Genomic DNA, 13,689 nt, shown 5'->3' on the forward strand with positions numbered 1-13,689 from the left:
AGCAAAATAGGAGCAAAATAACTCAGGATTTGAAACAGGATTTGTTTTGCTCCTTAGTTATACACCCATCACTAGCAGCACAGTGCAGTACTTGTTGTTTTCTGTGTATAAAAAAGCACATTCATGGATGGAGTATAGTCAGAGCTCTACATATGGATTATTCAGCCAGTCAAAAACAGACAAACATGTATAGATGACAAGTTTGTGTTCACTGCTGCGATCACCATTGGGCCAGGGTCTTTAAGAGCATTGTGAGTGGGTGTTCGGGGTGCAGCTGGATGGATTGTGGGGTTCCCCTTCTTACTGCTCACCACTGGTCTTTGATGTCTCCCTGACTATGTGGGCACCTCATAATTCTAAGGTGTATAGCTGGATGTTTTGGTGTGGTTGTTTGGAATGGCTTGGGACACTTTGGGGGAGGGCTGGAAGGGGCTCTGCTAGGTTCTCGATTGCTAGGACTGTTGCAGTCGGCTGCTAGTTGCCTCTGGTTCTCTGGGGCTTGTACCCTTTGGCCGTGTGGGCTCCATCAACCTTTGCAACCTTTCCTCTGGTTTTCATCAGGATGTGTGGCTGCTTGGGTGCGTTGTCGTGGTTTCTCACCCTAATTATCAAGTTAGGGTTCTTGCCCAAGGACACTTCAGATCAGCAGTCTTCTATCTAGTAGACAACCCACTCCACTTCAACGATTGTGCTCACTTTAACAGATAGTAGAATGTTACACAGCTTATGTCTGACAAAGGTGTTACTCCTTTAAACAGGAGCCATAACCAGAAGTCATAAGCCATAAGTTTTATCACAAGAGATAGCATGTCTTAGTGTTTTTGGTCTAAACCACTTGTGAGGCACAACAACAACTTACAAACGGCAAGATAACTATAAACACCTCTTCATGCCCATGGGGCCTGTCTGTCGCGCTGCACTAGGCAAATGTTTGTGAGAACACCTCTGTAAACATGCACATCCTTGGAGGGGTCAGCCAAGCGGTGGCTGACACCTAACACACCCACGCCACCGATACTGCAGTCATGTCAACGGAAGTGTAAGGCAATACCCAGTTTTCCTAACAAGTTGAACCTCACTGGATTCACCCTGGCATCCCAGGACTCCAAACATATGTCCCCTCCCCACTTCAGAAATACACACACTCTTATTTTTGGCGGCATGCAACCCCTTAATTATTTCAGAGGGCTGAATTTGAGACGATTTGGTTCGTAAGGTTTTGCAGAGGTCACGGAGTCAAGATCCCAAGGAATATCAAGAAAGACGCACCGAAGGCGGCAAGATATTTAAGGCAGAGGGGTGTGGGAGTGGTCGGTAGAGATTTAGAGGATAGACACGTTCGCTCACACAAGCGCCGTCGCATGTACAAACTGCTGTCCCTGTCTCTCTTGAGCCCTTCTCTCCTGTCCTCTAGCTGCTACCCTTACCACTGCTGATGAGAAAAACAGACACGAGTGCTAAGCTCTGTCTTTGCCTGGGATTGATAACATTTGTAATTGAGGTGCTTGCTATGGAGTGCCAGCTTCCTCGCTTCTTGGACGGTAGTTTCCAGGTTGTCTCAAGCGCGGAGACGAGGAGGCGATGGGGGCGACGGGAGGAATTTGAATGTGTTAAGAGTGTGCGGTGTCCACACGGCTGTTAGCAAACAAACTCGTGTGGGGAAAGCTAAGATCAAATTCAGTGCCATCTAAAGGCCTGTTCTGTGATTTATGCCAGCCCTTTTTATTTGGGCGAAATTATCCACATTCTCACCGAAGCAGAGAGGGAGAAAAAGACTGTTTGATGAAAGCTGATTACAACAGAGACTTGGACAAACACGGATCCTGTCATAATTAAGCCCACTTATGAAATTATTATGTTTATCAGCGTGTAAACAGTACCCTTAGATGTGTTGACTTTAGTGTCAGCATTTGCAAAGTAATGAGTGCATTGCAGCACAAGCCATGCTGATGCTGGACTCCAGATCGAGCCATTTTCCGAATGCTTTCAGATACTGTTTTCCCTAAATTGCTTTTACTGATTTCAAAATTAAAATGAAATAAGTTATATAAAAAATTAAAGTGCTTAATGCTTGTAGCGTATAAAGAAAATATCGACATTTCTCGATATTATAGATATGTGAAAATGTAGAAGATGTGAAACCTTAATGTTCCCTGTCATGTCACAGTGTGATGGAAGGAAGCTGTGTGTTTCTTATATAATAAGAAAGAGTTATTTCTTTAAAGTGGACACTGAAATAGGTAGCTGGACCAGTTATGATAAACATCACCATAATAAAAAATACTTACATTTACATTTTAATAAGCTAAATAAATGCAGACTGAACTAAAAAGTAAAACAAACTCTGAGATTTTGGAAATAATGTGAATTTTTAAAAAAAAGGACCAGAATAATCTGCATTCAAATTTCGTGTTCATGTCACGCGTGTTATTCGATTGCAAACACCTGTTGTTTGCCTATGAGGATAGTTGTGCGGTGGTAGAGTGATGTAATGGAACAGCACGAATATAATTAGAGTAATGATGCATGGATATGTAGTCCGATGCCCAAAATTGTGCAATGAAGCTAAACCGTGTTCAGTTGATCCGCCCTGTAAAACAAATTTCTATTATAAATGCAAATCAGTGATATGTTTGCAGGCACGTAGTAAATTTAGTCAATTTGGTTTTTAAGTTCTCTAAACACATTTTCTATCATAAACATTATAAACCACTCCAACCTGCAATATAACAACACAGTGAACGAGACCATTTTTTTGTTATTAAATAATCATGTTTAGCAGGGAAAATAGCCATCGTGTCTTAATAAGTTCCCCTCAGTCTAATAAACACCGGGAGAATCTCATCAGGGCTAAAACTGCAGATCAATACAGACTGAGTGAGAGTAATAGCTTTCACCTTACAAGACACATATTTCAATTAAGCGCAGTTTTCAAGCAGACGCGACATTTTGTTAGTGGTTAAATAACTTCTTCTATGATGAATCACTGATTATTCAAGACAAATTTAGCATAGAGGAGGAAATAGGACCTCCTGATGAAAAAAAGGTAAAATGATATGCAGCTGATTTCATCTTGGTTATGTCCAAGTATCTTTTTACCTACATTTATACCTTACCCAGGATCAAAGTTTAGAAGTAAGTTGTACAAATGACCTACAGAGATTGTGGCTTCCAAATGGCAAGTCTAAAAGGAACAACTCTGATAAATCATAGCGCGAAACATGAGTCCGTGGCTGTTGTCGGAGATTTATCGGCAGCTGTATTTTTCTAGTGTCAACTGATGTTCCATGAGACTTAGCCAGCGTCTTACATTGCTTCCACTCATGCTCACTCCCCACCAACACATACCCACACACACACATACTTGCACTGCTCTCTGAAATACACACTACACTTCTCCACTCCATCAACAGCTGCCCAGCATTTAAATTCGAGAGCTATTCCTGTGAGACTGTTAAACACGACAGATTGAGATGAGTGGCAAACCTCTAGTGCTAGCATTAGCCCACTTATCTTATTAGTGGGGCAGCTCTAATACATTTGATACCCCTCCGGCTACTGCTGGTGTGGCCTCAGGGAACCGGCAGCGTCTTCAAAGACCAGATCTGGCGTCCTGGAGCCTCAGCATGCTGAGTGGCATACCACAACCATGTCGGTTTGAATTCAGTCTGCAGTTGCTGCACATCTTACTCTCACTGTATTTTTCCATTGACCAGTCAATGCAAACTATTTGATGAACAAGAATATGCTAAAAATAGACATGTTCTAAGTATTATTATTTTTGGTTCACTTTTAACTTTATATGGCCTAGGTATATCCTCAACATGGCACTTTAACAGAATTTTATTTTTAAGTAATGATTGTACTGTACTGACAGTTAAGATTGAACCTAGACTAAAGAAATTGAGCTATCACACTATCCCTGGTGGGAAACAGTTGTTTATTTCTCAGTGTGGTGTATTAAGATTTTCACTTGAACCACTTGAAAGACTAATTTCTTCTTTACAATTGCTTTATTCCAGCGCACTACCTTGTGCAATGCCCAAATGCACCCATATTAGTATTGCATTAGTCTTAAATCAATACAAAGCGTACACAGAGTTATTACACTACAAAAAGCAAATTATCTTCGGCTGAGCTCTACAACGAGGTACTTGTATGATAATGTTGCAATAGTTCCTAATAAGATGTTGGACAGATTAGGCCAGAAGGATCATCCTGTAATTCATTTACATTACTTCACTGAGAGGATGCTGTGTTCTTTCTGGAGCCTTCTGCTGCATGAATGAGAGCTTAGGCTCACTGACAGCATTTCTCAAACCTTGGCTGGTGACCTCGCCTAATTCTGGTCAGAACACACATAGCAAGAGTGCAGATTGTTTGCACGAGTGTAGGCTGCAAGTTGAGAACTTGTTTCTTTGAGTTAGGTTTATTTACCATTAACTGGTTGATTGTTTTTTAATCTTGTTATTATGATTAAATTGATGTCATTTTATTAGAAAGGCATTGTTAATCTATGAATTAGCTAAATTTAGCATTTAGAATTTAGGCTAAAGTTACTGTACAGTGTTTAACACATTTATTACACTACACATTTTATTACACATTATTATTAATAATTGGTGTTATCCATGAATTTTCAAATCTACTGTTTTACAACAAGCACAATAATAATAATAATAATAATAATAATAATAATAACGATAATAAAGCACATTATTATTAATATTATTTAATTTAATTCATAATTACAGTTATTTAAACTGCTTTCCCAAACAGGAAAAGCAGTTTAAATAATAAATAATATATAATATAAAGATGTGAATTCTGTTTGTTAGTGGTCTAATAAATAACAAGCAGAATTCACTTTTCTTTTCTTTTTCTTTTTGAAGTTTTGAAGTTTTGAACAGATTTCTTTTTTTTTTTTTTTTTTTTTTTTTTTTTTTTTCGGGGGGGGGCGGTCAGATGCACTGTAAGACCAGCAAAAGTTTGACATTTTCATTGGGAAATAACCAAATCAAGAAGATCAACATAGCTTTTTTTTATTAACTGAGGTTTTACCAGAAAATATTAAAAAGTGATCTCATAAAAGGAAGAAAATGCGTAAGTTGTAAGAAAATAGATATGTTGCATAATTAATTGTAGTCTTATTATTTAATTTTTATTTTATAAATAATAAAGAAATATAAAAAATTGATATAAAATATTACAGCAAACAAATATTATTCACCAGCTTGGTTCAAGCATATGTAGAAGAAGAAACGAGCATTGTCAAGATGTATTCAGGTGACATTTTCATATCATTTACTCTCGACCGTCAGGAATCCCTTTCTGAAGTGGTGTTATTTAGTAACCTACTTCGTGGTTTTGGTGTGATTGACAAGTAAGTTCTGTAGTGGTAAGGATATGGTGTAAAGAAGTCCCTGTGTGTTACTGTAAGCAGCAACACATAAGTCTAACCTTTAGCTGCTAACTGAAAACTGAGCTGAGGAGAGCTGCTTTGAAGATTTGAACCCTGTGCTTACGCATCAAGAGCGCATACAAACACGCGCGGCTACAGCACAGGCAGAGCCGCACACAAAGCCATGCAAATATACTTCAGGTTATTTTTCAGCATCTAGTATAGTATACTACACCTTGACTGCTGCCTCCACTTTAAACCCTCACAACAAAAAAATAAATAAATAGCGATCCCTCTGAGAGAACTTCCTGTTAGTACTTCTGGTGACAGGTGAAAGATAGCCAACTGTCTTCTTTGCCTTTCTTCTGTTTAGTTACTCTGATGGCCCCATACGCACACATGCATACATAGTTACACAATCCTCTCTATCAGCACCCTGGAGTGTAGAAATTGCTTACCAAGACTCTTTGCTATTCTTAAAGGAGTCATGTCAACATGTTGGGTGGGCAGACAAGCACTTTACTGCTCACCTGCCTTTCTTTAGCTTCACTCTTTCTTTCTCACACGTTCTTTTCCCCCACTACCTCGCTCTCTCTCTCCTCACCGCACACACAGACACTTGTCACCATAAAACAGGTTGTGTTGTCAAGTTGCCTGTCACCATGCTTGTACCTCTGTGCCATATATGAGCTCTCTCAGCTGTTCCTCACACTTGAACCACAATTAACCCCTGGCATATGTATGCCTATGTGCACGCTCTTGCATGCAAATACACACACACACACTTGCAGACATCTACACATAGTTTGCACTCTCTTTTGCTCTTTCTCACTGCGGCTGCCCTTTCACTCTCAGCTCTCAGGCTACAAGCCAATCCGTGCCAGAGGGTCATTCTCTCTGTCAGTCATTGTGTAAAGCTGTTTTCACACATGCACCACAGCCCAGAACCTTTCCAGATCTTACCCCTCACCTAAACCAGAGTATTATATACGGTCTAAAAATTGTAGACTGTATATAAAAAGATGGATGTACAGTACCTACCATGACCTTATCATTGCCTTTTGAGACTCCCTGTTTTAAAGCCATAACTTGTTACGGCTTTAAAACAGTATTTGGGATACTGACTGGAAATGTGAGCTAATGCTAGCTAGCTTTGTTAGCAATGTGAATGCACAACTTGTTTGGGACGACAAACAAGCAAAGATTCTTTCTAATTAATTATTAAGTACGATGCAAATAAAATCCTAGGATTGAATCCTTGGATGAACTGTTACACACACTGCAAATTTCTTGTAGCTTAACAAGATTTATTGTCTTAAATTTAGCCAGATTATCTTGTCCATCTTGTTTTGAACATTACAAACTAGTTTCCAGTCTCATGTGTTAGATGATTAGACTTGTTTTAAGTATATATTCCTTTTTTTTCTTATTTAGTCTGTAAATCTAAAAATGAACCATTTCACCTTTATTTCAAGCAAAAATAGCTTTTAGATAGAGTGTAAAACAAAAAATTATCTTAAAATAAGAAACATTCACCTTTTTCCTTGAAATAAGAAAGTCAATCATTGGAAGGTATATTTAGACCTGAGACGTGTCACAGATGTATTTGTTACCATGTAAAATAAGCCACTTTACTCTAACGGCATAATGTATAGCATCTTCAATCACCAAAAACTCCATATTAGCAACCTCTGATACAGGACCTAGTCCTTTCTCATTTACAAATATTGGATGCTCAGTTCCTGCTTCACTTTGACAACACTCCAGCAGCTGATTGTGGTTTACAAGAGACTTGCACACATTCTTAAAGTTTAATTTGGCTGACCATTGTTTTTTTTAAAAAACTGCGTTTAGACTCTATTTCATACACGTATGACAAATTACAGGTCCCAGGGCAATAATCTGAGAGGGAAGATGCAGCATGTAATCTTCTATCATTTTTTTAGTTTGGACACAGTTTGTAAAGACACAACTGGGGCAAAAAGTATTTTAACAATTTCAATTAAATCCAAAATAAATTTGATAAAAGAATGGCAAAATCTTGATCAATATAAGCATTTGTCCAGGGGATTGTTTTAATCTGTTGTCACTTGAAGCTAAAGTAGCATTAAATTTTTTTTTATGAATTATAGAACATTTTTTGAGACATTTTATTAAATTCGATGAATTTATATTCCAAAATCTCTTTTTCCCAAAGTCTGTTTTTGTTTCATAATGGGGTTTTTCATAATGGTGTATTTATTTGAGGTCATTTAACAACTGAATTTCTTATTCAGGCAATCAGGGTGGGACCTGAACGCTCATTGGCTGCTGCTTAAACAGGTGCTTAAAATTAAAGTGTCTTAAAATGTTTCTATTATTACAAAAAAGAATCGTAGTGAAATAAATATTTAATAAAATATTATAAAAATACACAATGTAAAATAAAAATTAAATGACACGTTTTAACACTTTGGTGTTCCATAGTCTAGTTCATATTAAAAAGTTAAATAATGTATTAGCACTAGATTAGGTTCCTGTATTCCTCGGTACAACCATCCCACATATCACACAAAAGTCTGGACTACTGCTATGAATTGTATTAATATGGCTCAAAAGAGACTTTACTGTTAAGGCAACAAAAACAAAACAAATCCCACACCTCCAACACGCCATCTTGTTTGGGGAAAAGACCTGAAAGAAGTTCTTGGCGGGCAGAGTAGTAGAGGTCAATACCAAGTTTGTAGGGGTGGTTTATACCAAGTCTGCATTTAACTTGTGTAGTAATGTAATTGTAAAGACGACTACAACAGTCATAGTAATTGATGGGTTATTTGTTAAAATTAGTTTTTCGAATGCAGGTTCATTATGCATGTTATGTTCACGTTTTACAAGCTTTACACAGACGAAAATGTGTAACACTACCTCCCCCCTGGCTGCCCTCAAGTGGCTCTCTCCATTATCTCACTGTTTGAATCGGAGGACACGAGGGAGCAGGTTCGGACTGGATTCTGTTGAGGTAATTAACTTTTGCTTACAAACATTTCGGGTTCTTTTAGCTTTGACTTACTGTAGTAACATCAGTCGTGGTCAAATATTAAGTTTTACCGAGGCAGTATTATCAGTTCACTACCAATGGGTAGTTAGCCAAAACTGCCAGCCAACTAGCTAGCTTAGTTCATTCAGTATGCTGAATTGTTAGCATGCAGTGATAGTTTAAAATTATTAATGGTGCTAGTTAGGTAAATTTAGTTTCGTGTTCAATATACTTAACATAGCTATATGACAAAAGAACTACAGTTGATATCCGCCTTTGCAAAAGTCCGTTTTGTGTTTCCCACCCACGGAAAATAAAAAGCTGCGGTGTTTTTTTTTCTTTCTTAAGCCGCGTGCTCTCTGTCTGCACTGTGCTTGGTGTGTTTGTGTGTGCAACTTGGGAGGACCGATACTGGTTTGAGACAAATCTCGCAATCGGGCTCATAACTTTACAATGCTGTTTTTTGTTATGGAAAAAGACAGGGGTGTTGGACAGATCTATATTTAACTTAAATGAGGATTTACTTAAGTCATCAAGAGTTAACTGTTTTATGACCAAAATTACATTTAACCAACATGAGTTTATTCAAATTTTATTATTTTACTATTTTTTGCAAGTCCAGTTTGGGTAATGAAATTAAAGATAACACAAGGGAATAAAATAATGCACATTTATGAAAGACATCTTTACCTATAGATTTACTTTAAGCCTCATTTCCGACAGATTATGATTAATCATATAAACTTGCAAGTTGGAGAAGATGTGAACTTGCTTCCAATTATTTATGTTGTAAACTATTAATATCAATCAGGTCACTTTAACCTTGCTGAACCGAGGTAACATTTTTTCTTATGGATGAAGTGGCCTAATCTGAGCTGTGGTCATTTGTTGAATGATTTGACAAGCAGTTGGGCACTATTAGTTTTAGTTTGAAAACTAGTTTGGAATAGCCTTGTCATAAATTTTAAGTGAGCAATTTTATAAGACTTAACCATTGAATTAACACAGGCTCTACTTGGTCTGTCTTTTGCACCTTATCCATGTGTCTGATTGCATAGACTTTGGATCCATGGCAGGTGGTGTCTTGACTCAGTTTTTCTTTTTGACCCAAACATATGTTTTTCTTTCCTCAGGGAAAAGTTCTGACAAAAGCTACACCAGTAAATCATGGAGGGTTTGGATGATTGCAGCCTTTCGGTTCTAAATGGTAGGCCAAGCATATGCATATTTATGCAAATTAATGTCTAAATGAATTTTGTGTTGCACACACTGACAGTGATCGTACATAGAATCAGTTTTATGTTGTCAGATCAATAAAGTATTTAAATTACATTTAATTGTATTTGACAAAATGACAATTTGGAATTGTTGTACAACTTTTACATTTCTGAAAGTTACTGACTTTTATATACAGCTGCAGACAAAGATGAGGTCTTGCTCCACACCCTCAGTAGGGACGATTTAAGGGACCTGCTTCCAGGGCCTGAAAATTTTATGAGGAGGAAACAGTTGTGGGCTCAAGTTCACAAAGAGGCAAGTTTTGCCGCTTTTGATTTAAAAACACTTAGCACGACACATTTTGTTTAGGACTCCTGTAATATAACTATTTTCGTTTTCTTATTTAGGATGAGACTAAAGAAAAGGCGTCTCATGGACATCTCACCATGTGACCAGGGAGAAGATTATGATGCAGATTCAAGTGGTGGATCAAACATGCTTTTGCCACCAAGGAGCAGTTCTGGTGACAACAGTTGTAAGTGAAAGATTACAATTATGGCAATAATATTGAATATTGAACTGAAATTTGATTTAGTTCTTTCTTTCCTGTTCTGTTCATAGCCCTGTTCAGGACACTACCAACTTTCTTCCCATCACAAGTTGCACCACCCAAGAAGATGGGACATGCCAGTGAAGCACTGATTGATGTCCTTCAGGTCTGTGTTTCTTCATATTTGTTATCAAATAATGCCCGTAAAGCCTTCACTTTAACAGTTTATTTGGCATATGGCCTTTTTATCCATGCCAAGTCCTCCAACAATGTAGTTTATATTTGGAAAAGGTGTGCAGAAATCTGAAATGGCACAAACACTGAGATAAAAAAAAAATTTCAATAAAAATAATAAAGAAAATCATAAAGAAATTAAAAACAAAATGGAAATAATTACATATTTAACTATCACAGGTGCAGTATCTTTGTCATTTCCTAAAGTGTGTAAAGACATAATCCTAACGGTGATGAGGCAGAATTTATTACATTTTTCAATGGCATGAATATATATATATATATATATATATATATATATATATATATATTATTATTTATTTTTTTATTTTTATTTTTTTCTATACAGTATTTGTCAATCTAAAGAAAAATAACATTAATATGGTCTGTAGCGCATCTGATCTATGGTTGTCATCATTCATGTATCACCCGAAGGGTGCACCCCAAAGGAATCAATAAAGTGAAGTCTAAGTCTAATACATACTTGTGGTTAAGTATTTGAACTACCCTGATAGCTTTGGAGTTTCTCCGTACATTGTACAATTTTTGTCTTTGTTTTTCTTTTGCCAACAGAAGATCCAGCGTCAGCCCCGTTCTGCTCTTTGAAGGGTCCCATTGTCTTATTGCAGTTGGAACCACTCTCATCACCACATTTGACCACAGATGACCTTGGAGAAGGTTTGCTGTATCTTATGGCATACTACTACACCCTGCATCTCACCTATCCTAAATGTGTGGCAACGCTTCTGTCTGTCATTTAGACTGAAGTGTTAAAGGACAAAATCCATGAGCAAGACACCACAGGCTCATACAAAAAAGTCATGGCAGGCTGTAGGAATGTTTATTGAAACGTAGAGCTGTTTGAGCAAGATGTAACTTAGGTCTGTGTTGGAAGGTTTGGGCCTGATAGCTTTGAAGTTGCAATTTACATTTGAATTCTTTTTTTTATTCTTATTAATGTAATACAAAGTACTTTTTTCTTTAAACACATCTGTCCTGCAAATTGTGTTTAAAATTGCAAATGCTCTTTTTATTACATTTTATATGTTGAGTAGCTAACTGGTTTAGCACTTCTAAAAGGAACACAAAATAACAATGTTACTTACAATGTGTCTTTAAATTTTTGTGTACTATGATTCACTGAAATATTTGTTACTGTTTGGAGAGTTTGTTTCCAATAAAGGTCATGTACACAGTATACTTTGCCTGCTTTAATTTGGCTTTATCTTTCTTATTTTGAGAATTCTTATCAAGTGTAATTATTTTACTGCACTGGCAGATTATTTCACTGAATTTAAGAAGATTTAGACTACAATCTATTATTTTTTAACTTATTTTAAGATATTTAAAATGATTTAATGTACTAGTTTTTAGATTATTTGCCTTGATTTGTTCCTTAGAATAAGTGTTTTATGGCTATTTTCAGATTTAATTTCTTCAACATTTTGCTTAGAACAAGTGGTTAAATCTTATTTTAGGTTTCAATTGCCATGATTGGTTGCTTGGAATAATTGTGTAAGGCTTATTTTAAGATTTAACTATCTAATTGTTCCCTAGAATAAGTGGTTAAAGCTTATTTTAAGTTTCAATGTTCTGATTTGTTGCCTGGAATAAGTGTAAAATACTTATTTTTAGCTTTATTTAAATCTGGATATTGTTCTTATTTCAAGAAATCTTAATAAGAAAAAAACACTTACCCCACTGGCAGATAATTTTACTTGTTTTAAGCAAAACTTCACCAAAAATAAGTGTATTTATCTAGTATTAAGGAGATGGGTTTTTGCAGTGCAGTGACAGGCTGGTTTAAACACTCTGACTTCATTGCATAAGGGTTAGTATTTGGAAATTAATTTAGAATTAATGTTATTAGTGTTAATACAAACCTTATGAGCATGTCTAATCACTTTTATAGAATTTGTTCAAATGTTGTTATTCATCCTCTTAATGTTGTGTAAGTAAATTATTCTTAACCACATCAGAGTATTTGGGGTTGGTTTTTTTTTTGTTCTTCTTGTTTTCTTGGACTTTGATCCAATATATGTATTCAGCAGTTTTTCATAGTGGAATGATTTTTAGTGTTCAGGGCACTACAAATGTGGGGGTGGAGAATAGAGGTGTAAGTTGCTCGGCCTAGGCCCGATATTTTGCACCTACCATATGTTGCCTTTACATTTGCCAACCTCTTTATTAGGAAGCTTGTTAACTACTCATTAACTTAAATATCTAGTCACCCAATCACATGACAGCAACTCAATGCATCAGGCACATAGACACGGTAAAGATGAAGTTCAAACGGAATGAGGAAGACTTGCGGTTTAAGTGACTTTCAATGTGGCACGGTTGCTGGGTGGGGTGGTCTGAGCATTTCAGAAACTGTGATTTTCCCACACAACAAGCTATAGGGTTTACAGAAAACAGTCCAAAAAAGTGAAAATATCCATTCACCTCTATGAGGGAATACGCCAGAGGTCAGAGGAGAATGATCACACTGCTTCAAGCTGATAAGCTGGTCTGATCAGTTTTTTTTTATTTCTGTTGCTACAATTGGATTGTGGGGTCAAAACATGAAAGCATGGGTCTATCCTCCCTTGTTTCAGTGGTTAAGGTGGCAATGGTGTCGTGGTCAGAACTTGAGAAGAAACTTGGTGTTTTGAAACTCCGTGAAACTAAAAGAGGAATTTACTGGAAATTTGTGTATTCGCTTGAGGTAACTGATGTTTCACAGCTTTTCCGGCATGAGTGAAAGCCTTGTGCAGTTAAATGGGCAGTGATGAGCGTATTTGTCAACACACACCGTCTCCTGCAGCAACACTTCGTGGCACAGCCAGAGCGCCGTCTAATTAAGCACAATACAGTCACGGAAAACATTAAAATCCCCCTAACTCACTCCATCACCATTTCCAAAGTGATCTGATGGAGATATTACCTAAATGGCTGGCAAGCTGTGGGCTGCTAACTAAATGCTAATATGTGTCAGAGCCAGGGTGAGGATTTATGGCTCACCATCTGCTCACCAGCATACAGTACAATGTTAGCTTTAGATGTTAGCTTTGATCAAGACCACCCTGTTCATTCGTCCTAATCATTCATCTGAGCAGGAATTACACCCAAGTTCTTTCTCTCCTCAACTAATCATGTTCTCAGACTTATGCTCCTCTTCCGAGTCGTAATCAATCTGCATGCCGTGGGATGTATATTTGTTTTAGGGTTGTTTTTTTTAAGCATATGTGCAAAAATAGTGTTGTTTTTAAGTTCAGGCTTTTATTAGGG

General features: G+C 37.0%; 1 pseudogene across 1 annotated transcript; it reads left to right on the plus strand.

Annotated features, from left to right (window-relative positions):
• The first annotated feature begins 6,671 nt into the window (after positions 1-6,671).
• Positions 6,672-11,366, plus strand: LOC146498834 (uncharacterized; annotated as a pseudogene). Its single transcript, XR_014870268.1, has 6 exons — positions 6,672-9,624; positions 9,832-9,950; positions 10,043-10,170; positions 10,257-10,490; positions 10,855-10,879; positions 10,993-11,366. The product of XR_014870268.1 is annotated as an uncharacterized LOC146498834 (transcript).
• Positions 11,367-13,689: the final 2,323 nt, after the last annotated feature.

Source organism: Neolamprologus multifasciatus, chromosome 17 (assembly GCF_963576455.1).
Source record: "Neolamprologus multifasciatus chromosome 17, fNeoMul1.2, whole genome shotgun sequence".
Lineage (NCBI taxonomy): Eukaryota > Metazoa > Chordata > Actinopteri > Cichliformes > Cichlidae > Neolamprologus > Neolamprologus multifasciatus.